We start from the raw sequence: 25,983 nt of genomic DNA, 5'->3' as shown, positions 1-25,983 counted from the left end.
GGCCTGTTTTAACTTTCCGAAAGTCACACTCGCGGATTCACCAAATTTAACACAAAACTTTATTGCACAATGTTGCTCTAAATTCCGATGCTCCATTTCTGTAACACACAACAAAAACACAACTTCAATGATGGCGCTGTCAAAAATTATGTGTTAACTGTACGGAGTTGTAACTCGGACTGAGGAAGTGGAAGGCATAAAGCAAACCCACAGACAAAGGATTTGTCTGTGAGCACAGCCTTCTATATACAGATGGTGATCAGAAAAACGGAAACACCTGAACGAAATTGCAACTTACCAGATTAATATGGTGTCGGGCCACCTTTCGCCTTCAGAACAACCTTGATGCGACGTGGAATGGAGGCATAGAGGTCGTGAATGGTAGCAAGTGGAATTTTACACCATTCCTCGTGCAGGGCATAGGCCAGTTCTGTGAGAGAGGATGGAGGTGGAAATCGTCGCCGGAGTCGTGTTTCCAAGACGGACCACAGATGTTCAATTATATTGAGATCTGGGGATTGGGCGAGCCAGGGGAGGTGTTGAACGTCATCCCGATGTTCCTCAAACCACGCTGCAACAACGCCAGCTGTGTGAATGGGTGCATTATCATCCTGGAAGATGGCGTCATTGTCCGGGAATAACATCCGGACCATAGGATGCAAGTGGTCTCCTAAAATTGCGACATAATCGTTGGCTGTGATTTGTCCGCTAAGTGTGACTACAGGACCCAATGAAAACCATGATATGGCGGCCCACAGCATCACCGAGCCGCGGCCATGTTTCACAGTTGGACGGAGACACTGCAGATCATAAGCTTCTTTGGGCGTTCTCCACACATAAACACGGCCCGTGGTTGGGAATAGGGTGAAGGATGACTCATCCGACCATATCACACGTTTCCAGTTCTCAACGGTCCAAGTTGCATGGTCGCGGCACCATTTGCGGCGTGCGAAAGCGTTATGATCTCTGATGAGCGTTTTGGCCCGTGCAACACGACCCCGTAAGTTCATGTCATGTAATTTGCGGCGGACTGTGATTGTCGAAACAGGGTGAGGGAGGTGCTGATTGAGTTCCTCCGTCACTTGCTCCGCAGTGGCACGACGGTTCTGGGTGACAATGCGCTTTAATACCCGGCGTGACCTGTCAGTCACGATTTTCTTCCGCCCACTGTTCCGCTTCCCCGGTGAGGTTTTCCCGTGTGTTCTGTAGGCCGTCATCACCTTCGACACTGTCCCACGCGACACACATAACACAGTAGCCACTGCCGTCACACTAACTCCACATAACCGCGCACCAACAATTTGCCCTCTTTGAAAATCTGAGAGGTCTCCCATTTTACACTACCTCCGTCTGCTGCAGCCACTGGACACTGCTGTTCCACTGCGCCTGACGTAGTATGAAGACTGACCTAACACACCACCACCAGCGGTCCGGCGCTGCGGGCGCCAGGACACCACTGCCAACCCATACATCTAACGTGTTGCCAACTACAGGTGTTTCCATTTTTCTGATCACCATCTGTATGTACCATAGCCGCGAAGTAGGAGAATTGGCAACGCGGCAGGTAGTCCTTGTTTCTTCCCAGTATTCTTATCATGATTCTGCATTTGGATAAGAGATAATAGTGTGTACTATTAGTAGTGGGGAGCTTTGCTCTCAGTTTTTAATCAATTATTACCATTCATTTTAGTATTTTTTTTTTTGACAATTTTGTTATGTGTTACAATTTTAAAACTCTGTGATTTAATTTCTACGTATTCATGTGCCACTTATCCTTTTTGTTTTACATTAATAGTGTGAAAGACAATTGAGATTAAAACGAGATAGTTTGGCCATTTTTGCACGAGCCATCTTAATTCATAATCTTATTTTTTTAAAAAAAAATATTTATAAGAAAATTAGTAAAACAGTCCATAGGGCTCTAAGGCTGGAACTTCCTTTATATAAATCTCCCGTAAGGAAGATAACTGGAACTGGATTTCTTCATTTGAATTGAAAGTTGTGTGTGGCGTGTTGTTATGAAGTTGATTTTTGATAAGGAAAATATTGATAAGTATATGGTAAGTATAATCTTCAAACATATACTTTATAGTGTATATTTTTATTTTCTTGAATTTTCCAGTTAAATTTCGTTCTTTTGTTGTTGAAATTAGAACGTAGCATGGTGATTTAGTCATATTTTCTGAACAATCATATTCATCATAATCAATCAAATAACGCGCGATTTTAGTGTTACTAGTTTCGTATAATATGAGACGCTTTACTTGAAACGCACATAATGATCTAACCTTTTCATTATTTTTACTGTATTAATTTTTTTTCTAGAATATTCAATTGTTGCGTAATATTTTATTCAGGATACCAACTGCAAAACATATTACCAACAGCACAACATATTAAATCATACTAATAATCGTGTGTATAAGAGACAATATCCGGGTTTCTGTTCAGGTCTTCTACTAAACGTCACCCTAATAATTTTACCGCACCATTATTTTACGTTGCTGATTAATTAATTGCGAGGGGAAAATGTTATATTTTTTCTAATAAAATTGCCGTTGTACTCTAGGTTGGTAGAGTTTACGGAACTGCCTCTAATGTTTTGGTTTCTCGAACATAATCTAAACAAATCATAACTAACCATACTATCTCTCGTTTAGCATTAATGTACGTGTACAGGTTTGAACAAATGTGGGCAACTCTTTACTTTCGGTCGCACATGTAAGATCTCTGCTGGAAGAGTTGTTTCTTTGGTGCGATATCTAGTGTAATAGTTCACAAAACATAGCTGAGCGAGTGACAGCTAGCGAAGGAGGTTGAAGCTCCGCAGGGTTCGCTGTTTTTGTAAATATTGTAAGCATTGTAAATATTCTTATGGAACGCGTACGTATTGTCCAGAATTAACTGTAATTTTCGTACCGCTCATGCACCTTTTCTTTTGTAAAATATACGCTTTAAACTATAATAGTCGTAGGACACGCATATCACGCATGGTGTAATAAGTATGGTCGTATTCCTGCTTTTTCGTGTTTACTGCATCCCTTACAACCACTAGGCAGGACCATCGGACTACCCATGACAGATAATGCGGCGTTGCCATTTTCACTTCGTGGCTATAAACATATAGAAGACTGTGTCTGTGAGCAAACCGGTCTAGCACATGTCGGTATACACAACAATGCCAGATCGCCCGCAGTGTTGCCAGTCTCATTACTTTTCTCACACACCTTGTACATCACCATTACATGAATATTTAAAATCTCTTTAGTTTTCGATCGTGTTCTGTTTCAATGAACTAGTTTAAGGCGATAGCGTAACTGATTTTTCTGTATCGATTTAAAATATTTCCTAAGATAGATGGATTTAATGTGGAATTTCTAAGAGTAGTGTCTATTAAGAATAGTGGTAATTTTGAATGATTTCCATGAGGGATAGACATAGTTAACTATTTTGTGTGGACCACGGTTCTAGGACGTTCGACTTCAAATCATGAGACGCAATCAATTGGGGTTCGAGTCCCTTTGAAGTGCATAGTCGGAAATTGAACTGCCCTGGATATGTTTTTGTTCGTGCACCTGCCAATTTGATAGGGAATAAAACGCTGCACGAGGGAACTCGGGTGCTCAGGAAATTGAGGAATGATGATTGATCTTTTTTTCTTTTTTTTTTAAATGATTACAAGGCAGTGATAGAGCTCTCATTTTTGGCGCGTGTAGCTCCTTTCGATTATAGATCCCGCCAGATGGGTCTTGTGATGAACAAACACTGTATGGACCAAGGATCTTATAAAATAGAGGATCTGTCTTTACAACAAAATCTTGAAGCCATACGTCACAGTTTCGTCACTCCTACTCTGCCCACTCCGCCCAATAGGATCGCAATGTTTTGAGCTAACAATCATGGCGGAAACGAAAGTAGCCAATCAGACGATGTGGGAAACGAGAGTAGCCAATCAGACGTGCCGATGCTCGGCTTCATCGATTTAATAGGATGACGATACATGTGGGCAGATCCTCTATTTATAACATCCTTGGTATGGACGAACTAAATAACAGTTCTCCATTAATAATTTTAATGTATTACTTTAAGACACAGAAATACTTCATAATGTTGTGTCTCTTGCAATAGCCTTGGTGTTTTCTAAAAGTGGCGACTATTCTAAAAACAACAGAGAATAATTTTTGTTTTGAGGTATTAACTTAGGGCACTGGTATACTTCAGCATTGCATACATCTTGAAAATTTTTTCAGTGTTAGACCAAGTTCTCTTTTATACACTATGTGGATACTTTTTATGAATAACATCTACTATGAAAAATCTAAATTCCAGTTTTCCAGTACTTGCTTCAATGTGGAGGAAGGTCCTCTATATAATACAATTTTTTAAGCAAATGCCTTATATTTCCTAAGCATGATGGAAATTTAAAATATGTAAATACCTACAACATTTAGTATTGTCTGAAGTAGGTATTAAAGTGTTGAAAAAGCCCAAAGTAACGAAATGAAGAAAAATGTTAATTGACACAATTTTTTAAAAAAGAAACATTCCTAAATTGTACCATCTTTCTCCAATATTTCATCAAGCAAGTAGCTTCGGAAATAAATTCGTTTTGATCAAAGAAGACCAAATTATTATCGTATTGTTATTGACATTGCATTTATGACTAAATTCAAATAAAAAACATAAAACCTTGCAACTGTTTTGGAGTAGTAGATCAAAATTAATGTGTCCACCAGATATTATCCTTTACATTGTCAAAACCTTTACAACTTTCAAGACATACATGAAAAATCGACAGATGTCTATTCACATTTAAGGAACTGCGTCTCAAAAAGATACATGCCCACCTTAACAGCTTTAAAACATATGGAAAAACCCTCGACGACCATAAAATGATTACTTACAAACTCAGAGGCGGCTCTGTAATGTAATCACAAGGTGACGTGCCTTTCCAATTAATACGAGGAATATTAAAAATGAAGAAAAAATGGACAATTAGTCTGTATACGAATGAGGAACGACCAAAGAAAAAATACTTATTTCAATACAGAATTTCTAACCCTGATTGAAGTCTATGAAATATTTGACAATATGGTATAAGTCACGATGTTTGATTACTCTCTCTTCACGTCTTCTGGCTTGCCTCGTTCTAGCGATGGTCTACCTCACACAGCAACTCTTTAAACGCTTGCTCTTACGTTCGATGTAATCACACATTTTCGTGACAGAAAAAAAAAGAATCCGTTTTCGTAGTCAGATGGAGCCGCGCGAGGAGAGGAAATAGGGCAGAGTCTTGAGTCCTGAAGCTGTGCACTCAACCCGAGCAAAGAGGGATGGATTCCATTTCTTCCCGCACTCACCCAAATTAATTACGAATATCAAAAACAAGAATTCATCGGAATTTAATAAACTCTAACCCCTCCCCCCAAAAATGAATGTTCTCAAACTACATTTTGAATTTATTTACGTTGAAATGCTACCGTAAAAGCAAACATGCCAAGACACAATTAAATATGTAAGTGGTTACATCTGTAATTCAAAATAATTATAAAGATAATCAAGCAAGTTCTATCGCTTTTTCACCCACACTTTCGAACATCGATATATCACCTAAAACGTATCTGGAAGATCAAAACATAGTCCCCGTCAGCATTGACGACCTTCTGCCAACGTTCTGGAAGACCATGTATTCCATCGCGGTAGAACTTGGTGGACCATGAAGCGAAGAAAATATCAAGTGCATTTTGCACCTCTACTAAGGATTTGAACTGGCGTCGTCTAAGGTGATTGTCCAAGGAATGGAACAGGAGATAATTGGAAGGTCCAATGTATGGGGAGTATGACGGATGCAAATAACGTTTCCCTTCCAAGGCATAAAATGTTATCCCGGGTCATTTTAGAAACGGGGCTTAACGTTGACCTGTAACTTTTAGACCTCTTTGCAATTCAGAAATGCTAAACTCCAGAGTTTTGAGTTTTCCTTGAACACGGCTCAACTGCCGATAATACACAGTTGCATTGATGCTGTGACCGGCTGGTAGCAGTTTCCGATCCACGATGCCTCGAGCAGCTCACCAAATACACAGGAGAACCATCTTCTAGTGCAGTGCTGGTTTCGGCTGTTTTGGAGCCGTTCATAGAATGCCAACTAACCATGATGGCGGCGTGGAGCTTCGTACAAGACTCACTTTTCACCACATGTCAATACCCTGTACAGAAATTGCTCCTTCCTCACACAATACAGAGAAGAAACATAGGTGTCTGCTTGCGTTGCCTTCTGGAGTGGAGTCATCCACCCAACTTGTAGTGCTTCTCAAGTTGATGGAGGTGCTGCCGAATGGAGCCCTAGTTCCTCACATGTCTGGCCACTGTTCGCCTCAATTGCTGTCTGAAGATCTTCATTTTGTACGTGTGTTGGTCTTCGGGCACGTGGTGCTTCTTCGAGTGTTTCATCAGCGTCCTTAAAATAGTTAAATCACTGCTGCACTGCCTGCGTAGTCACGACACCCTCACCAAAAGCCTGGCATATGTTCAGCCCCGCTGCAGCAGCGTTTTATCCCAGTTTGAACTCGTACAGCATACACATCCTAATGACTGTCTGTGGAGGTCCCATGTTCACTCTGACCTTACGCAAGTTCACGGTGTAACTGAAGTGCCACAACCAGGTAGTATGTTCTATATGCACACACCAAAAACTGACCTTTGCCTTATCTCCATCTGCATTCAACTCACGGTGTGAGGGCTAATGAAACACTGACCTCCAGAAAAGCGACAGAACTTTCTTGGTTACCTTTATATAAAATAACAATAAGTAGAGAATAAGCAATTATCAAGTTACATATAGAGTAGGTTTATGGTGAACAACAGAAAGTATGGACTTCGCTGCGACGTCTGCAAGTACCTGACTACTTCGCGTTTGGGATTGGTTTCGTTGTTTACGTTTAAAACGAAATGATTGTCATAGTTGTTTTATGTATCGCTCTGTATTTACGTGTCATTGAGTTGTGTTACTGTTAATGTTATTGGCATTAGTTCTGAAACTAAACATTTTCCGTTTAAACAGTTTATATTTGAATACGATCCAGGAATTATTTTTTTTCTGCAGGAGGTCGACAACTTCGTTTATCTCTCCGGTTATAAATTAGGGTTGCCATACTTTGAAGATCAAAAAACGAGGACATTTTGCCGACAATTTGAAGGACAAAGTATCTCTAATACCAAATAGACTTAAAAACTACTGAACTGGTTAAATCAAATATTAGTAGGGTAACTGATCATGAAACTTATACATTTTTACAAATACAACACAGTCACAAACGAAAAATAAAAGTTTTCTGGACAGAGCCCCAGGATAAGGATTCGATGTATTTTGTTACGCAGAATCCACATTTCGAAACCCCAGGACGATTAATATTGTCAATTTTGTTTTATGGGTGAAAAACATATGTGTTGTCTTAAGTAACCAAAATTCACTAAAATTTTTCACCCATAAAAAAATTGGCACGGTCAAACGTCCTGGGGTTTCGAAATTTGGATTCTGTGTAACAAAATACATGCAATCCTTATCCTGGGGTCCGGTGTACAGAATCCGGCTTTGTTATTATTAACTTAAATTTGTGTAAACAACACGTCTTATCAAACAAAGTAACGAAAGTCAGAATTTTTGAATCTATGTATTCATAGCACTGTCACATAACAAGTTTGAGAACATAACACGTACGCTTAGTGCTAGGTTAAATGTTGCCACACACAGAAATATTAAACTTAAAAACACATTGATCTATTGTTGTCTACTAACGTACCTGACAGGAAAACCCGGACATTTTACCAAATTTTAAAATTCCGCCAGGAGAAATTTTTAACTTTAAAAAAAGGACATGTCGAAAGTAAACAGGACATATGGCAAGCCTACCTTAAGTCAATTTTGGAGTGGGTTGGAGAGGTCTGCCGATTTCAATCAACCTGAGTTTGAGATTTCGCAGTTTCGCACGACACCAGGTGGCTGTGCTATTGTCATTCGTGGGAACAACATCTTGCATACCGAGCACTAAACATAATTCGATAACATAATTTGGTTGTGTGCTTATACATTATGTCGTCAAGCATGTTGTTCATTCAGAATATCGAAACAACTTATTTATGTACGATGAGTATGTCAAATGTGAAAATGCTCCTTCTTATTTCAGTTCTTTTGCTAATTATTTGAACTTTCCTTTCTTACTCGTAACGTGGGGCGGTTTTTTGATCAGTAGTGAAGTTGTTGTATACTTCGTAGTTTTATTAAATTGTACATGTACTGTTAAGCTATCATTAAATAAAAAAATAAAAGTGGATACAAGAAAGTGAAAGAGCACTCACCTCAACCCAGTGGGGTCCCTGGTTCATTGCAGATCCAACCAAATAGGTCACATATTGGACAAACAATGTGTGAGGCACTTTCCGGGTTTTTCTCTTTCCCCTCTGCTTTCTTCATTCTACCGTTACTGTCCATCACATCATCACCGTCTCCCATAGCGTCGTGCATAATCGAGGAAACTTAAACTAACATGAAAAATAACCATATTCTTCTCCTTTAAAATAGTGTTGATGTTTCCTAAAAGTACGACATATTTTTAAAAGAAGTAATATTAATGTTATGTTTAAATTACACGAATTATTATTAATGTATATGTTTAAATTACATGAACACTTCACAATTTTATATCAGTTTCAAAGTATTTAGTGCCTTGTTAAGGTAGCAGCTACTCTATAAAAAATAAAGAATAATTTTAATTTTATTTTAAGCACAAATACATTTCACTGTTATGTGCCGTTTAAAAAAGTATTTATTTTTAGATAAGCGACTAGAAAGCAATTAGTACAGAATAATTTTCGAATAATAACCATTCAAATTAGAAGTCACTCATGAATTGTCACTGGGAACCTTTTTAATGTATTAATTTAAGTTGAGGAAATACTTCACAATTTTGTATCAGTTTCAAAGTACTTAGTGTCTTTTTAAGATAGGGGCTATATAAAAAATAAAGAATAATTTTAATTTTATTTTAGGCACTAATATATTTCACTGTTATGTGCCTTTTTAAAAAGTATATATTTTTAGAGAAGCGACAAGAAAGCAATTAGTGCACAATAATTTTCGAATGATAACCATTCAAATTAGAATTTAATCATGAATTGTCAATGGGAACCTTTTTAATGTATTAATTTAAGTTGAGGATATACTTCACAATTTTGTATGAGTTTCAAAGTATTTAGTGTCTTGTTAGGGTAGCGGCTACTATATAAAAATAAAGAATAATTCTAATTTTATTTTAGGCAATAATATATTTCACTGTTATGTGCCTTTTTAAAAAGTATTCACTTTTAGAGAAGCGACAGGAAAGCAATTAGTACGCAATAATTTTCGAATAATAACGATTCAAATTAAAAGTTACTCATAAATGAATTTGTTTAAGTTGAAAAAATTCTCCACAATTTAGTATCAGTTTCAAAATTTTAGTGTCTTCTAAAGGTAGCGGCTACTATATAAAAAATGAATAAAAATTTTTGTTTTAATTGTTAGTTTTGGCACTAGTATACTTCAGCATTATGTGCCTTTTTAAAAAAGTATTTACTTTTAGAGAAGCGACAAAAAGCAATTCGTACACAATAATTTTCGAATGATAACCATTCAAATTAGAAGTCACTCATGAATTGTCAGTGTGAACCTTTTTAATGTATTAATTTGAGGAAATATTTCACAATTTTATACCAGTTTCAAAGTATCTAATGTCTTGTTAAGGTAGCGGGTACAAAAATAAATAAATAAATAAAGAATAATTTTAATTTTATTTTAGGCAATAATATATTTCACTGTCATGTGCCTTTTGAAAAGTATTTACTTTTAGAGAAGCGACTTGAAAGCAATTAGTACACAATAATTTTCGAATGATAACAATTCATATTAGAAGTCACTCATAAATTGTCAATGAGAACCTTTGTAATGTATTAATTTGAGGAAATACTTCACAATTTTGTATCAGTTTCAAAGTATTTAGTGTCTTGTTAAGGTAGCGGCTACTATATAAAAAATAAAGAATAATTTTAATTTTACTTTGAGCACTAATATATTTCACTGTTATGTGCCTTTTTAAAATAGTATTTACCTTTAGAGAAGCGACTAGAAAGCAATTAGTACGCAATAATTTTCGAATAATAACGAAACAAATTAAAAGTTACTCATAAATGAATTAGTTTAAGTTGAAAAAATACTCCACAATTTTGTATCAGTTTCAAAATTTTAGTGTCTTCTAAAGGTAGCGGCTACTATATAAAAAATGAATAAAAATTTTAGTTTTAATTGTTAGTTTAGGCACTAGTATACTTCAGCATTATGTGCCTTTTTAAAAAAGTATTTACTTTTAGAGAAAGAGTAGAAAGCAATTAGTACACAATAATTTTGGAATGATAATTTTCCTAACCATTCAAATTAGAAGCCGCCAGTGATCTGTCAATGGAAAACTTTTTAATGTATTATTTTAAGCTAAGGAAATATTTCACAATTTTGTATCAGTTTCAAACTGCTTAGTGTCTTCTTAAGGTAGCGGATACTATATAAAAAATAAAGATTAATTTTAATTTTATTTTTGGCACTAGTATATTTCACCATTATACTCTATGCGCCTTTTTAAAAAAGTATTTACTTTTAGAGTAGCGACTAGAAAGCAATAATTTTCGAGTAATTACCATTCAAATTACAAGTCACTCATAAATGAATTAGTTTAAGTTGGGGAAATACTTCACTATTTTGTATCAGTTTCAAAAGATTTAGTGTCTCCTAAAGGTAGCGGTTACTATGTAAAAAATGAATAAAAATTTGTTTTAATTATTGGTTTAGACACTAGTATACTTCACCATTGTATGCCTTTTTAATAAAGTGTTTACTTTTAGAGAGTTGAATAGAAAGCGATTAGTACGCAATAATTTTGATAACGGTTTAAATTAGAAGTCACTCATGAACTGTCAATGGGAACCTTTTCAATGTATTAGTTTAAGTTGAGGAAATAATTTACAATTTATATCAGTTTCAAAATAATTACAAGGAGACCTACGAAATTGTCACTCACCGACTGGACCAAAGCTTTGCACACTTGTACAGCATCAAAATATAATCTATGTTTTTTGTTTGGGAATCGTGAAAGTTTAAGTGTGGAAACCGCCCTTTGAACATTAGGGATGGTTTCCAAGCATAGAGAAAAAAGATTCATTTAATATAGAAGACAGCGTACTGCAAGGGGGATTTAGGTCAGATCATTCAGAATCTGATGTCAAAATTGCAAAATTCAAAATGGCGGATCCAATATACTGATTACAATTACAAAATGTCTTCTGGTTTGAAATTCTCTGCAGTTAGCCAAGAACAATTATAGTTTGGAAAGATTACTGCAAGGAGCTTGCAGACCAATTTGGAACTCCTTTTTATATTTATTTTAATGGGTTGCTTGATTACAGTGATTCTCAGCACCTCTCAATATGGCGTTGACAGGGACACAAGCAGTACAAAGTGTATCACAAGCAATAACTCTATGACTCATAGCCACACCATATAAGCTTTAATTTCTGAAAATATTGTTCTGTTGTCATCATTGTTAATTATTTTGCAGGAAAAGAATGATACATTAGACTCTATAGTCCAAAACAACCTCTTTTAATCTGAAAATATTCTTGTGAAAGCATTAAATTCGCGAAAATTAACATCAGGTCTTGTGAGATCATGGTTTCAAGAGGTTTTTCTCCCGATGTCTGGTGTAAAGTCCACTTTGTAATTAGATTCATGGATTGGTCACAATTCATAAACTTTTCAAACTATTTTACGAACAAATGAGTACCTCTAAATAGAAACCATTCTGCACTAACGAACTGGTAGGATTCAGCATCTTAAAGTGTTCGTCTTTAGGTCGTGGAAAAAATTATTGAGACATTCTACTGATATTGCTCTCTATAACTATAACATATAAAACATCTCCGTAATAATAAAATTTAGATCTAAATCACTCATTCTCGCAGATTTGCAAATCTTATTAGATATGCGTGATACAAAAACAGTCTTTTGGGAGAAGATTGTGCTGCATTTTGCGATTCTTCACAGTTATTGGTGTAATAAGGTGAACATGGTGAAAACAATGTTTATGAAACACATACTTTTTTTTAACGAAATATCATTACTGTGAAGTGTTTCCTCAAAAAATTCATAATTATAACAATTGAGGATATATGAAGTTCTGACATAGTGAGAGGCGAGCGGATTCGCTATACATAAGCACCCAGAATGGGAAGAGGTGCAGAGACTCACTTTAATAAAGCATTCCGTTAAAATAAAAGGGTTTGAAATCAATAGAAATGGGTTTCAAATCGGTCTGCTACCTTTATCAATTTCAATAGATTTAGAGCCTTATGGAGAGTCGTTCTGACGCATGATTTGTGCTATACTAAAAAGTTCGACTATCATGTGTGTTCTGCGGTAGTCAGGCCTTTAATCTGTCGTCAAATCATTCGTCAAAGTTACTCTGCATAAGGCGGTTAGTGTCATCTTAAAATAGCGGCAACCCTAATAAGAATATAAAATTGTTTAGATGTTATTAGTAATTTAAGGATCTAGTGTACTTCACCATTATGTGCCATTTTTAAAAAGTGTTTAGTTTTAGAGAAGCGAATAGAAAACAATTAATAGACATTAATTTCGATTCATAATCATTCTTATTAGAAATCACTCATAAACTGTTATTTCTGCAAGGTGCAAGAATATTTCATTATTTTGTATCAGTTTCGAAACATTTATTGTCTTCTTAAAGTAGCGGCTACATTAGAAATAACAGAGAATAGTTATAATTTTAAATAAACTGCAAAACATGATTTTTATCTTCGGGAAAATAATAGTTGATACTGAATGATTTTTGTGCGTAGAAAATGAAAATTATATCTTTTTTACACACCAAACCACAGTTCTGTGATATTGCATTATTTATATTTCGCTCGTACATGTAATTTATTGAAATGAAGAACGTAAAGTAAACGTTTTTAACCGTCACGAATCGGAGGGTGGAATTTTAAAATACTTTACGATAAGGATATTATGCCTCTCAAATCTCTCTTATTTCAAATACGTAACAATTATAAGCAGTGTTACCAAAGCGTTAACAATAATGTCACTAAACGTACTGCGAAAAGTCGCTAGGAACCTGAATTGTAATGGAAATAATGCTAGTTTAGTCGATGTACGGCATTCCTAAAGTCGCTAAATCCATAGTTTAACAATGGTAAATGAAACAAATCTTATCTTTAAAATATATCAGGTAGCTAGATTTATGGCAATTGGCAACACTAAGTTTAAACCCTTTAGGTTATAAAAATTTCATTTATTTCGACGCTCGCACCGCATATCACTATGTATTTTCGATCCTAGAACCCACCGATGATTCAAAATGAGAAAATATATGCCTTATCTTCTTATCGTGTTCTCCTTCTCTTGCAAAGAAAAATAAATCTCTGTGTGAGTTGTCAGAATGCAGAGTTGTTGACAAAATCTCTTTAAGACGTGGCAATGTGTTAACAATATCTTTTCGTGCGTGTATTGTTTGTGTTTGAAGCATATTGTGCTTTAGTAATTGAGTGTTATGGTGTGTAGCAAGTGAATTATTGGTACAAAATGAAACGAGTTGGTTCATGCCGAAGGTGTGCTAATCATCCGGATAATTTTGTTATATGTGTGTTAGATTTACACCCAAACCACAAAGGAAGAAAATATATAAGATTACAAAACTTGCGTATTCCTTGTACTTCGGTTGTGGAATTGATGTTCAGAACAAGTCATGGGCTCCTCTGCATAACTTGTACAACAGAAATGAAATAAAATCTTTAAGTTTTACGTCCCATGGTTATGCCGGTTAGGCTAAAGGAGACGGTGATGATGAGAAATGAATGATATAGTGGAATGAAGAAAGTGGGAGGAAACGGAAGAACCCCGAGAAAACCCACGAGCACGATGTTTGTCCACCACAAAGTCCACACGGCGCGAGCTGGAATCGAACTAGGGACCCCAAGCACCGAAGGTGAACGCTCTACCACTGAGCCACCGCGCCTCGTGCCACCGAAGAACTTGTACAACAAATCATAGGTTGTGGTTACATGGTAAACTAAAGGCCTTTGCCGTTTGCTATACCGATAGTATGGAGGATACCAACAAACCACCTTAATGACTTACTTCTGCGTAACTAAGATCTCCGGCATGTAGGCCTATAGGAAAAGGAAACACGTCATCCAGTATCCTGATATCCCTTCGCCCATTCGACCTGTGTCTCACAGTGACGATTTGCCAATACCTGTATCGCCTGACACATGGACAGTGTAAGGAGATGACTGGAATGAACCTGATGTTTCACCAGAGCCAGTGGATTCTACGTCAAAAGATCCGGACTAAAAGCAATACGTGCTGACAGTGATATACATTTAATAGAGCACTAAGATTTAGAACGGGACTTGTCGAAAGAAGCATTGAAATTTCTAGGTTCTAGACTACAGCAATGGAAATCACTTGCTCCTGGTACAAAAATTTCCAAGTTTCGACATAGACGTCAACCCTTTGAGCAATATTTTGCTATGTAGGAAAATATGTGTTTCTGTACTGACGTTAGTGGTCTGATGAACAAAATAAGTATTTTATGCCATCCAGATGAGTGGTGATTGTTTATCGATTCCTCAAATTTTAACTTGAAAACCGTATTGCTTCATAATGGTAACACTTTGCCATCAGAACCGGTGTTCCGTGCTGTTGGCTTAAAAGAAACCAATGAAAGTATGTCTGACATTTTGCGTGTTATAAAATACAAGGATCACGGTTGGAAAATGTGTAATGACCTTAAAGTGATTGGCTTGGTGCTTGGATTACAAAGTGGTTTCACCAGATATTGTTGTTTTTTGCTTGTGGGACAGTCCTATATTATGTGATGTAACATTGGGTGAAGTGGGAAGAATTTATCACAGGAATATGTAACATAAAAGCAAAACCATTGGTTGTTCCTTGTCATAAAATTCTTCTTCTTTCCTTTCATATAAAACTTGTTTTGATGAAGAACTTTGTGAAGGCACTCAACAAAGATGGTGACGCTTTTACGTACATTAAAACTATGTTTCCTGAGATCACGTATGCTAAATTGAAGGAAGAAACCCCTGGCCCCGATTCAGGAAAGTCATTTTGGACGAAAAGTTTGAAAATCGTCTTCAAGGAGCTGAGTTAGCAGCTTGACAGTCCTTTAAAAGTGTCGTACACGGGTTTCTTGAAAACAGGGAAAAAGAAAATTACAAAACAAAGATCAGGAATTTGTTAGAATACTACAAAAACATGGGTTGCAGTATGTCTTTGAAAATTCACTTCCACCATTCGCATCCAGACTTTTTCTCTGACAATCTATGAGATGTTAGTAATGAACAACGGGAAAGGTTTCATCAAGACATTTCCGTGATATAGAAGAGGCACCAAGGTCGTAAGGACCATGCAATGATGGAAGACAAGTGTTGCTTTCTTTTGCGAGAGAGTCAACAGGATTACAAGAGGCAATACAAACGGAAGCCTTTGTAAGGAAGCTAACAGGCATGTTTCTTTACAATATAAAGTACACATTACAATATTAGGTCAAGTGTAGATATAGCCTGACAAAGGGAGTCACTTAATAATGAAATCAACAGCAAATGTTCGAAAAGATATTTTCAAGACCTTTTATAAAAATTTTATCTCCGTGAACCCCGAGGATTTTTTTTTAAATTTTTCTCTACGCCATTTACAGTAGCAACTTTATTTAAACAGTTAGTAGCATGATATTATAAGTGTGTTAAAACCATATAGGCGTGACCATGTAACAATCTATATTTAAACGTTTTAATGTAGGTGTAATATAGTAAGACCTCGATTATCCGACACAGTTTCTGGGCTATTTCTCAGCCTCTATTCAACCGATCAGTTTCAAATTTTCAAGGACATAACTAGATAGCCCAAGAAGCTAACCCTCCAAATTTTCTGTAATTCGGTTGAATAGGCGTTGAGAAATGACTCGGATAATCAAGATCGTACTGTATATAATGGGAATAATAAGTGTGCTCTTACCATTTAAACCAGACGCGACAGGGCATTGTTTTGGTGATTTTCGAAATCACCGTGATTGTTTCCGTAAAAATAACCTATTTTGACTGCGGAGAGATGTTTTTCTCTTTTCTTCGCAGTGTTAGTAACTTAAGATAGTGGTATGCTTCAGCATTATGTACCATCTTTAAAAAGTGTTTATTTTAGAAAAGCACTTAGAAAGAAATTAATAGACAATAATTCCGAGTGATAAATATTCATATCAGAAGTCACTCATAAACTGGCAATGAAGACTTTCTAATGATTACAGTGCATAATATTTAAGAATATTCTATCAGTTCCAAATATTTACTGTCTTCTTAAACTAGTGTCTCCCCTGAAAGTATTAGAGAACAGTATTAGTTTAATAATTAATTTAAGGCACTCGTCTACTTCACCATTTTGTGCCATTTCCAAAAAGTGTTTACTTCTAGAAAAGCGGATAAAAAGCGATTACTAGACAATATTTTAAACCGAAAACCATTCATACTAGAAGTCACTCATAAACTGTCAATGGGAACTATTTTTATACATAATTTTAAGGTGCAATAATTTTCACATTTTTGTATCAATTTCAAACGATTTATTATGTTCTTAAAGTTGCGGGTAATTTAAAACCAATAGGGAATAGTCTTAGTTTCAATTATAGATTTAATACATGGGTATATTTCCCCATTACGCTCCATTTTTAAAAACTGTTTCCTTTTAGAGAAGCGAATAGAAAGAAATTAATACACAATATTTTCTAGTGATAACCATTAATATTAGAAGTTACTCTTAAACTGTCAATGGAAACTTTTTGAATTTCTTTAAAAGTAAATCCTTTTTAAAAATGGAACATAATAATGAAGTATACCAATGCATTAAATTAACAATTAAAACTAAAATTATTCTCTATTGATTTTCAAATTAACAGACATAAAAATAGTTTATGGCGCTGGAACACTTGGCAATTTCGTATCAGTTTCAAAAGAATTTATGATGTTCTTAAAGTAGTGGATCCTCTAAAACCAATACAGAATAGCTTTAGCTTTAATTATTAATTTACGGCACTTTTATATTTCACCACTATCTTTCATTTTCTAAAAGTGTTTACTTTTAGGGAAGCAAATAGAATGTGATTAGTAGGCAATATTTTAACGTGATAACCATTAATATTAGAAGTCACTCCCAAACTGTCAACAGGAACAATTTTTATACATAATTTTAAGGTGCAATAATATTTCACACTTTTGTATCAGTTTGAAAGATTTAGTATGTTCTTAGAGTTAATTTTTAAAAAATAGAGAATAGTTTTAGTTTTAATTATTAATTTAATGCACTCTTATACATCACCATTACGTTCCATTTTTAAAAATGGTTTACCTTCAGAAAAGGGAGTAAACAAATTAATAGACAAAATTTTCTAGTGATAATCATTAATATTAAAAGTCACTCATAAACTGTCAATGGAAACTTTTTGAATTAAATGTTTATGGTGCGGGAGTACTTCACAATTTGGTACCACTTTCAAAAGACTTAGTATGTTCTTCATGTAGCGGCTACTCTAAAAAATATAGAGAATAGTTTTAGTTTTAATTATTAATTAATGGCATGCGTATACTTCACCATTATGTGCCATTTAAAAAAAATTATTCAACTTTTAAAGCGGAGAATAAGTGCAACAAGTAGACAATATTTTGGAGTGATAACCATTGGTACTAGAAGTCACTCATAAACTGTCAATGGGAACTATTTTTATACATACTTTTAAGGTGCAATAATTTTCACATTTTTGTATCAATTTCAAAAGATTTAACGCGATTACAAGCAACTAGTAGACAATAATTTCGAGTGATAACCATTGATACTAGAAGTCACTCATAAACTGTCAATGGGAAGTAATTTTATATATAATTTTAAGGTGCAATAATTTTCACATTTTTGTATCAATTTCAAAAGATTTATATCAAATGATTTATATTTCAAAAGATTTGTATCACTTTCAAAACACTTACTATGTTCTTCAGGTAGCGGCTACTAAAGAAACAATAGAGAATAGTTTTAGTTTTAACTATTAATTACTGGTACTGGTATACTTCACCATTATGTGCCATTTTAAAAGGAATTTATTCAACTTTTAAAACAGCGATTAAAAATAACTAGTAGACAATAATTTCGAGTAATAACTATTGATATTAGAAGTCACTCATAAACTACTCTAAAAACAACAGAAAATAGTTTTACCTTTAATTATTAATTAATGGCACCGGTATACTTCACCATTATGTGCCATTTTAGAAGGAATTTATTCAAGTTTTAAAACAGCGATTAAAAGCAACTAGTAGACAATAATTTCAAGTGATAACTACTGATACTATAAGTCACTCATAAACTGTCAATGGGAAGTAATTTTATACATAATTTTAAGGTGCAATAACTTTCACATTTTTGTATCAATTTCAAAAGATTTATATCAAATTATTTATATTTAAAAAGATTTGTACCACTTTCAAAACACTTAGTATGTTCTTTATGTAGCGGCTACTCAAAAAACAATAGAGAATAGATTTAGTTTTAATTATTAATTACTGGCACTGGTATACTTCACCATTATGTGCCATTTTAAAAGGAATTTATTAAACTTTTAAAACAACGATTAAAAACAACTAGTAGACAATAATTTCGAGTAATAACCATTGATATTAGAAGTCACTGATAAACTACTCTAAAAACAATAGAGAATAGGTTCAGCTTTAATTATTAATTAATGGCACCGGTATACTTCACTATTATGCGCCATTTTAAAAGGAATTTATTCGACTTTTAAAACAACGATTAAAAGCAACGTAGACAATAATTTCGAGTGATAACCATTCGTACTAGAATTCACTCATAAACTACTCTAAAAACAATTGAGAATAGTTTTAGTTTTAATTATTAATTCATGGCACCGGTATACTTCACCATTATGTGCATATTTAAAAATAATTATTTCACCTTTTAAACAGCGATTAAAAGCAACTAGTAGAAAATAATTTCGAGTGATAACCATTTGCACTAGAAGTCACTCATAAACTAGTCTAAAAACAAAAGAGAATAGTTTTAGTTTTAATTATTAATTAATGGCACCAGTATACTTCACCATTATGGGCCATTTTAAAAAGAATTTATTCAACTTTTTAAACAGCGATTAAAAGCAACTATTAGATAATATATTCGAGTGATAACCATCGATACTAGAAGTCACTCATAAACTGTCAATGAGATCTATTTTTATACATACTTTTAAGGTGCAATAATTTTAAAATTTTGGTACCAATTTCAAACGTTTTATATCAAGATATTTACATTTCAAAAGATTTGTATCACTTTCAAAAGACTTAGTATGTTCTTGAGATAGCGGCTACTCTAAAAACTATAGAGAATTATTTTCGTTTTAATTATTAACTTATGGCACAGGTATACTTGACCATTATGTGCCATTTCAAAAAAAATTATTCAAGTTTTAAAACCGCGATTAAAAGCAACTAGTAGACAAAAAATTCCAGTGACAACTATTGATACTAGAAGTCACTCATAAACTGTCAATGGGAACTATTTTTATACATAATTTTAAGGTGGAATAATTTTCAAATTTTTGTATCAAATTCAAAAGATTTATATCAAAAGATTTATATGTCAAAAATTTCTATCACTTTCAAAAGACGTAGTATGTTCTTCTGGTAGCGGCTACTCAAAAAAAAGAATAGTTTTAGTTTTAAATATTAAATTATATCATCGGTATACTTCACCATTATGTGCCATTTAAAAAGAATTTATTCAAATTTTAAAACAGCGATTAAAAGGAACTAGTAGACACTAATTTCGAGAGATAACCATTTGTACTAGAAGTCACTCATAAACTACTCTAAAAACAATAGAGATTAGTTTTAATTACTAATTAATGGCACCGGTATACTTCACCATTATATGCCGCGGGAGCTCATGTGGTTCGGATTCGTTAATAAGTAGGTCCACGTCTCATATAGCCTCGCTGCTGAACGGGACGCTACACTAAAAAAATCAACTCAATCAACCATTATATGCCATTTTAAAAAGAATTTATTTAACTTTAAAACAGCGATTAATAGCAACTAGTAGAAATAATTTTGAATGATAACCATTGGTGCTAGAAGTCACTTATAAACTACTCTAAAAACAATAGAGAATAGTTTTAGTTTTAGTTATTACTTAATGGCACCGCTATACTTTCTCATTATGTGCCATTTTAAAAAGAATTTATTCAACTTTTAAAACAGCGATTAAAAGCAACTATTTGAAAATAATTTCGAGTGATAGCCATTCGTACAAGAAGTCACTCATAAACTACTCTAAAAACAACAGAGAATAGTTTTAGTTTTAATTATTAATTAATGGAACCGGTATACTTCACCTCTATGCGCCATTTTAAAAAGAATTTATTTAACTTTTAAAACAGCGATTAAAAAAAACTAGTAGACAATAATTTTGAGTGATAACCATTGATACTAGAAGTCACTCATAAACTGTCAATGGGAACTATTTTTATAAATACTTTTAAGGTGTAATAATTTTAAAATTCTGGTACCAATTTCAAAAGATTTATATCAAGTTATTTATATTTCAAAGGATTTGTATCACTTTTAAAAGACTTAGTATGTTCTGCCGGTAGCGGCTACTCTAAAAACTATAGAGAATAGTTCTAGTTTTAATTATTAATTTATGGCACCGGTATTCTTGACATTATGTGCCATTTCAAAAGAAATTATTCAACTTTTAAAATAGCGATTAGAAGCAACTACTAGACAATAATTTCGAGTGATAACCATTGGTAGTAGAGGTAACTAATAAACTACTCTAAAAAATAGAGAATAGTTTTAGTTTTAATTATTAATATATGGCGAAGGTATACTTCACCATTATGTGCCATTTTAAAAAGAATTTATTCAAGTTTTACAATAACGATTAAAAGCAACTAGTAGACAATAATTTCGGGTTATAACCATTGGTACTAGAAGTCACTCATAAACTACTGCAAAAACAATAGAGAATAGTTTTAGTCTTAATTATTAATTAATGGCTCCGGTATATTTCACCATTATGTGCCATTTTAAAAAGAATATATTCAAGTTTTAAAACAGCGATTAAAAGCAACTATTTGATAATAATTTCGAGTGATAGCCATTGGTACCAGAAGTCATTCATAAACTACTCTATAAACAACAGAGAATAGTTTTAGTTTTAATTATTAATTAATGGCACCGGTATACTTCACCTCTATGCGCCATTTTAAAAAGAATATATTCAACTTTTAAAACAGCGATTAAAAAGAACTAGTAGACAATAACTTTGAGTGATAACCATTGATACTAGAAGTCACTCATAAACTGTCAATGGGAACTATTTTTATACATAATTTTAAGGTAGAATAATTTTCAACTTTTTGTATCAATTTCAAAAGATTTATATCAAAAGATTTATATGTCATAAGATTTGTATCACTTTCAAAAGACTTAGTATGTTCTTCTGTTAGCGGCTACTCAAAAAAGGGAATAGTTATAGTTTTAGTTATTAAATTATGGCACCGGTATACTTCACCATTATGTGCCATTTAAAAAAGAATTTATTCAACTTTTAAAACAGCGACGAAAAGCAACTAGTAGACCATAATTTCGAATGATAGCCATTGGTACTAGAAGTCACTCATAAACTACTCTAAAAACAATAGAGAATAGTTTTAGTTTTAATTATTAATTAATGAGAGCGGTATACTTCACCATTATGGGCCATTTTAAAAAGAATTTATTCAATTTTAAAACCGCGATTAAAAGCAACAATAGACACTAATTTCGAGAGATAACCATTTGTACTAGAAGTCACTCATAAACTACTCTAAAAACAATAGAGAATAGTTTTAGTTTTAATTATTAATTAATGGCACCGGTATATTTGACCATTAAGTACCATTTAAAAAAGAATTTATTCAACTTTTAAAACAGCGATTAAAAGCAGCTAGTAGACAATAATTTCGAGTGATAACCGTTGATACTAGAAGTCGCTCATAAACATTCAATGGGACCTATTTTTATACATACTTGTAAGGTGCAATAATCTTCACATTTTTGTATTAATTTCAAAAAATTTATATCAGGAGATTTATATTTCGAAAGATTTCTATCACTTTAAAAAGACTTAGAATGTTCTTCAGGTAGCGGCTACTCTAGAATCTATAGAGAATAATTTCAGTTTTAGTTATTAAATGACGGCACCGGCATTCTTCACCATTATGTGCCATTTTAAAAAGAATTTATTCAACTTTTAAAATAGCGATTAAAAGCAATTAGTAGACAATAATTTCGAGTGATAACCATTGGTACTAGAAGTCGCTCATAAACTACTCTAAAAACAATAAAGAATAGTTTTAGTTTCAATTATTAATTAATGGCACTGGTATTCTTATCCATTATGCGCCATTTTAAGAAGAATTTATCCAACTTTTAAAACAGCCATTAAAAGCAAATAGCAGACAATAATTTCGAGTGATAACCATTGATACTGGTAGTCACCCATAAAGTGTCAATGGGAACTATTTTTATACATAATTTTAAGGTGGAATAATTTTCAAATTTTTGTATCAATTTCAAAAGATTTATATCAAAAGATTTATATGTCATAAGATTTGTGTCACTTTCAAAAGACTTAGTATGTTCTTCTGTTAGCGGCTACTCAAAAAAAGGGAATACTTATAGTTTTAGTTATTAAATTATGGCACCGGTATACTTCGCCATTATGTGCCATTTTAAAAAGAATTTATTCAACTTTTAAAACAGCGATGAAAAGCAACTAGTAGACCATATTTTCGAATGATAGCCATTGGTACTAGAAGTCACTCATAAACTACTCTAAAAAAATAGAGAATAGTTTTAGTTTTAATTATTAATTAATGGGAGCGGTATACTTCACCATTATGTACCATTTAAAAAAGAATTTATTCAATTTTAAAACCGCGATTAAAAGCAACAATAGACACTAATTTCGAGAGATAACCATTTGTACTAGTAGTCACTCATAAATTACTCTAAAAATATAGAGATTAGTTTTAGTTTTAATTATTAGTTAATTGCACCGGTATACTTCACCATTATGTGCCATTTTAAAAAGAATTTATTCAACTTTTAAAACAGCGATGAAAAGCAACTAGTAGACCATATTTTCGAATGATAGCCATTGGTACTAGAAGTCACTCATAAACTACTCTAAAAACAGTAGAGAGTAGTTTTAGTTTTAATTATTAATTAATGGCACCGGGATACTTCACCATTATGGGCCATTTTAAAAAGAATTTATTCAACTTTTAAAACAGCGATTTAAAGCAACTAGTAGAAAATAATTTCGAATGATAACCATTGGTGCTAAAAGTCACACATAAACTACTCTAAAAACAATAGGGAATTTTTTTAGTTTTAGTTATTAATTAATGGCACCGATATACTTTCTCATTATGTGCCATTGTAAAAAGAATTTATTCAACTTTTAAAACAGCGATTAAAAACAACTATTTGATAATAATTTCGAGTGATAAACATTGATACTAGAAGTCACTCATAAACTGTCAATGAGAACTATTCTTATACATACTTTTAAGGTGAAATAATTTTAAAATTTTGGTACCAATTTCAAAAGATTTATATCAAGTTATTTATATTTCAAAGGATTTGTATCACTTTCAAAAGACTTAGTATGTTCTTCAGGTAGCGGCTACTCTAAAAACTATAGAGAATAGTTTTAGTTTTAATTATTAATTAATGGCACCGGGATACTTCACCAATATGGGCCATTTTAAAAAGAATTTATTCAATTTTAAAACCGCGATTAAAAGCAACAATAAACACTAATTTCGAGAGATAACCATTTGTACTAGAAGTCACTCATAAACTACTCTAAAAACAATAGAGAATAGTTTTAGTTTTAATTATTAATTAATGGTACCGGTATATTTCACCATTAAGTACCATTTAAAAAAGAATTTATTCAACTTTTAAAACAGCGATTAAAAGCAAATAGCAGACAATAATTTCGAGTGATAACCATTGATACTAGTAGTCACTCATAAACTGTCAATGGGAACTATTTTTATACATACTTTTAAGGTGCAATAATTTTCACATTTTTGTATCAATTTCAAGAGATTTATTATGTTCTTAAAGTTGCGGTTAATTTAAAACCAACAGAGAAGAGTTTTAGGTTCAATTAGAGATTTAATACATGGGTATATCTCCCCTTTATGTTCTATTTTTAAAAAACTGTTTCCTTTTAGAGAAGCGAATAGAAAGAAATTAATACACTAATTTTGTAGTGATAACCGTTAATATTAGAAGTTACTCATAAACTGTCAATGGAAACCTTTTGAATTTGAATGATACAAAATAGTGAAAAATTCTTGACCATTAAAATTGTACATAAAAAGTTTATGGCGCTGGAATACTTGGCTATTTCGTATCTGTTTCAAAAAACTTAGTGTGTTCTTAAAGTAATGGCTCCTCTAAAACCAATAGAGAATAGCTTTAGCTTTAATTATTAATTTAAGGCACTATTATATTTCACCACTATCTTTCATTTTCTGAAAGGGTTTACTTTAAGGGAAGGAAATAGAATGTGATTAGTAGACAGTATTTTAACGTGATAACCATTAATATTAGAAGTCACTCATAAACTGTCAATTGAAACTTTTTGAATAAGTTCTTTTTGGTGCGTGAGTACTTCACAATTTGGTACCACTCTCAAAAGCCTTAGTATGTTTTTCATGTAGAAGCTACTCTAGAAAGAGTAGAGAATAGTTTTAGTTTTAATTATTAATTAATGGCACCGGGATACCTCATCATTATGTGCCATTTTAAAAAGAATTTAATCAAGTTTAAAACAGCGATTAAAAGCAACTAGTAGACAATAATTTCTAGTGATAACCATAGGTACTAGAAGTCACTCATAAACTACTCTAAAAACAATAGAGAATAGTTTTAGTTTTAATTATTAATTAAAGGGAGCGGTATACTTCACCATTATGTGCCATTTCCAAAAGATTTTTATTCAATTTTAAAACCGCGATTAAAAGCAACAATAGACAATAATTTCGGGTGATAACCACTGGTACTAGAAGTCACTCATAAACTACTCTAAAAACAATAGAAAATAGTTTTAGTTTTAATTATTAATATATGGCACCGGTATACTTCACCACTATGCGCCATTTTAAAAAGAATTTATTCAACTTTTAAAACAGCGATTACAAGCAACTAGTAGACAATAATTTTGAGTTAAAACCATTGATACTAGAAGTCACTCACAAACTGTGAATGGGAACTATTTTTATACATAATTTTAAGGTGGAAAAATTTTCAAATTTTTGTATCAATTTCAAAAGATTTATATCAAAAGATTTATATGTCAAAAGATTTGTATCACTTTCAAAAGACTTAGTATGTTCTTCTGTTAGCGGCTACTCAAAAAACAATAGAGAATAGTTTTCGTTTTAATTATTAAATTATTGCACCGGTATACTTCACCATTATGTGCCATTTAAAAAGAATTTATTCAACGTTTAAAACAGCGATTAAAAGCAATTAGTAGATAACAATTTTGAATGATAACCATTGGTGCTAAAAGTCACACATAAACTACTCTAAAAGCAATAGAGAATATTTTTAGTTCTAATTATTAATTAATGGGAGCGGTATACTTCACCATTATGTGCCATTTACAAAATAATTTATTCAATTTTAAAACCGCGATTAAAAGCAACAATAGACATTAATTTCGAGAGATAACCATTTGTA

The sequence above is a fragment of the Thermobia domestica genome, chromosome 1 (genome assembly GCF_964235325.1).
Source record: "Thermobia domestica chromosome 1, izTheDome1.hap1.1, whole genome shotgun sequence".
NCBI classification, from domain to species: Eukaryota; Metazoa; Arthropoda; class Insecta; order Zygentoma; family Lepismatidae; genus Thermobia; species Thermobia domestica.
Note: the sequence above shows the minus strand (reverse complement) of the source record.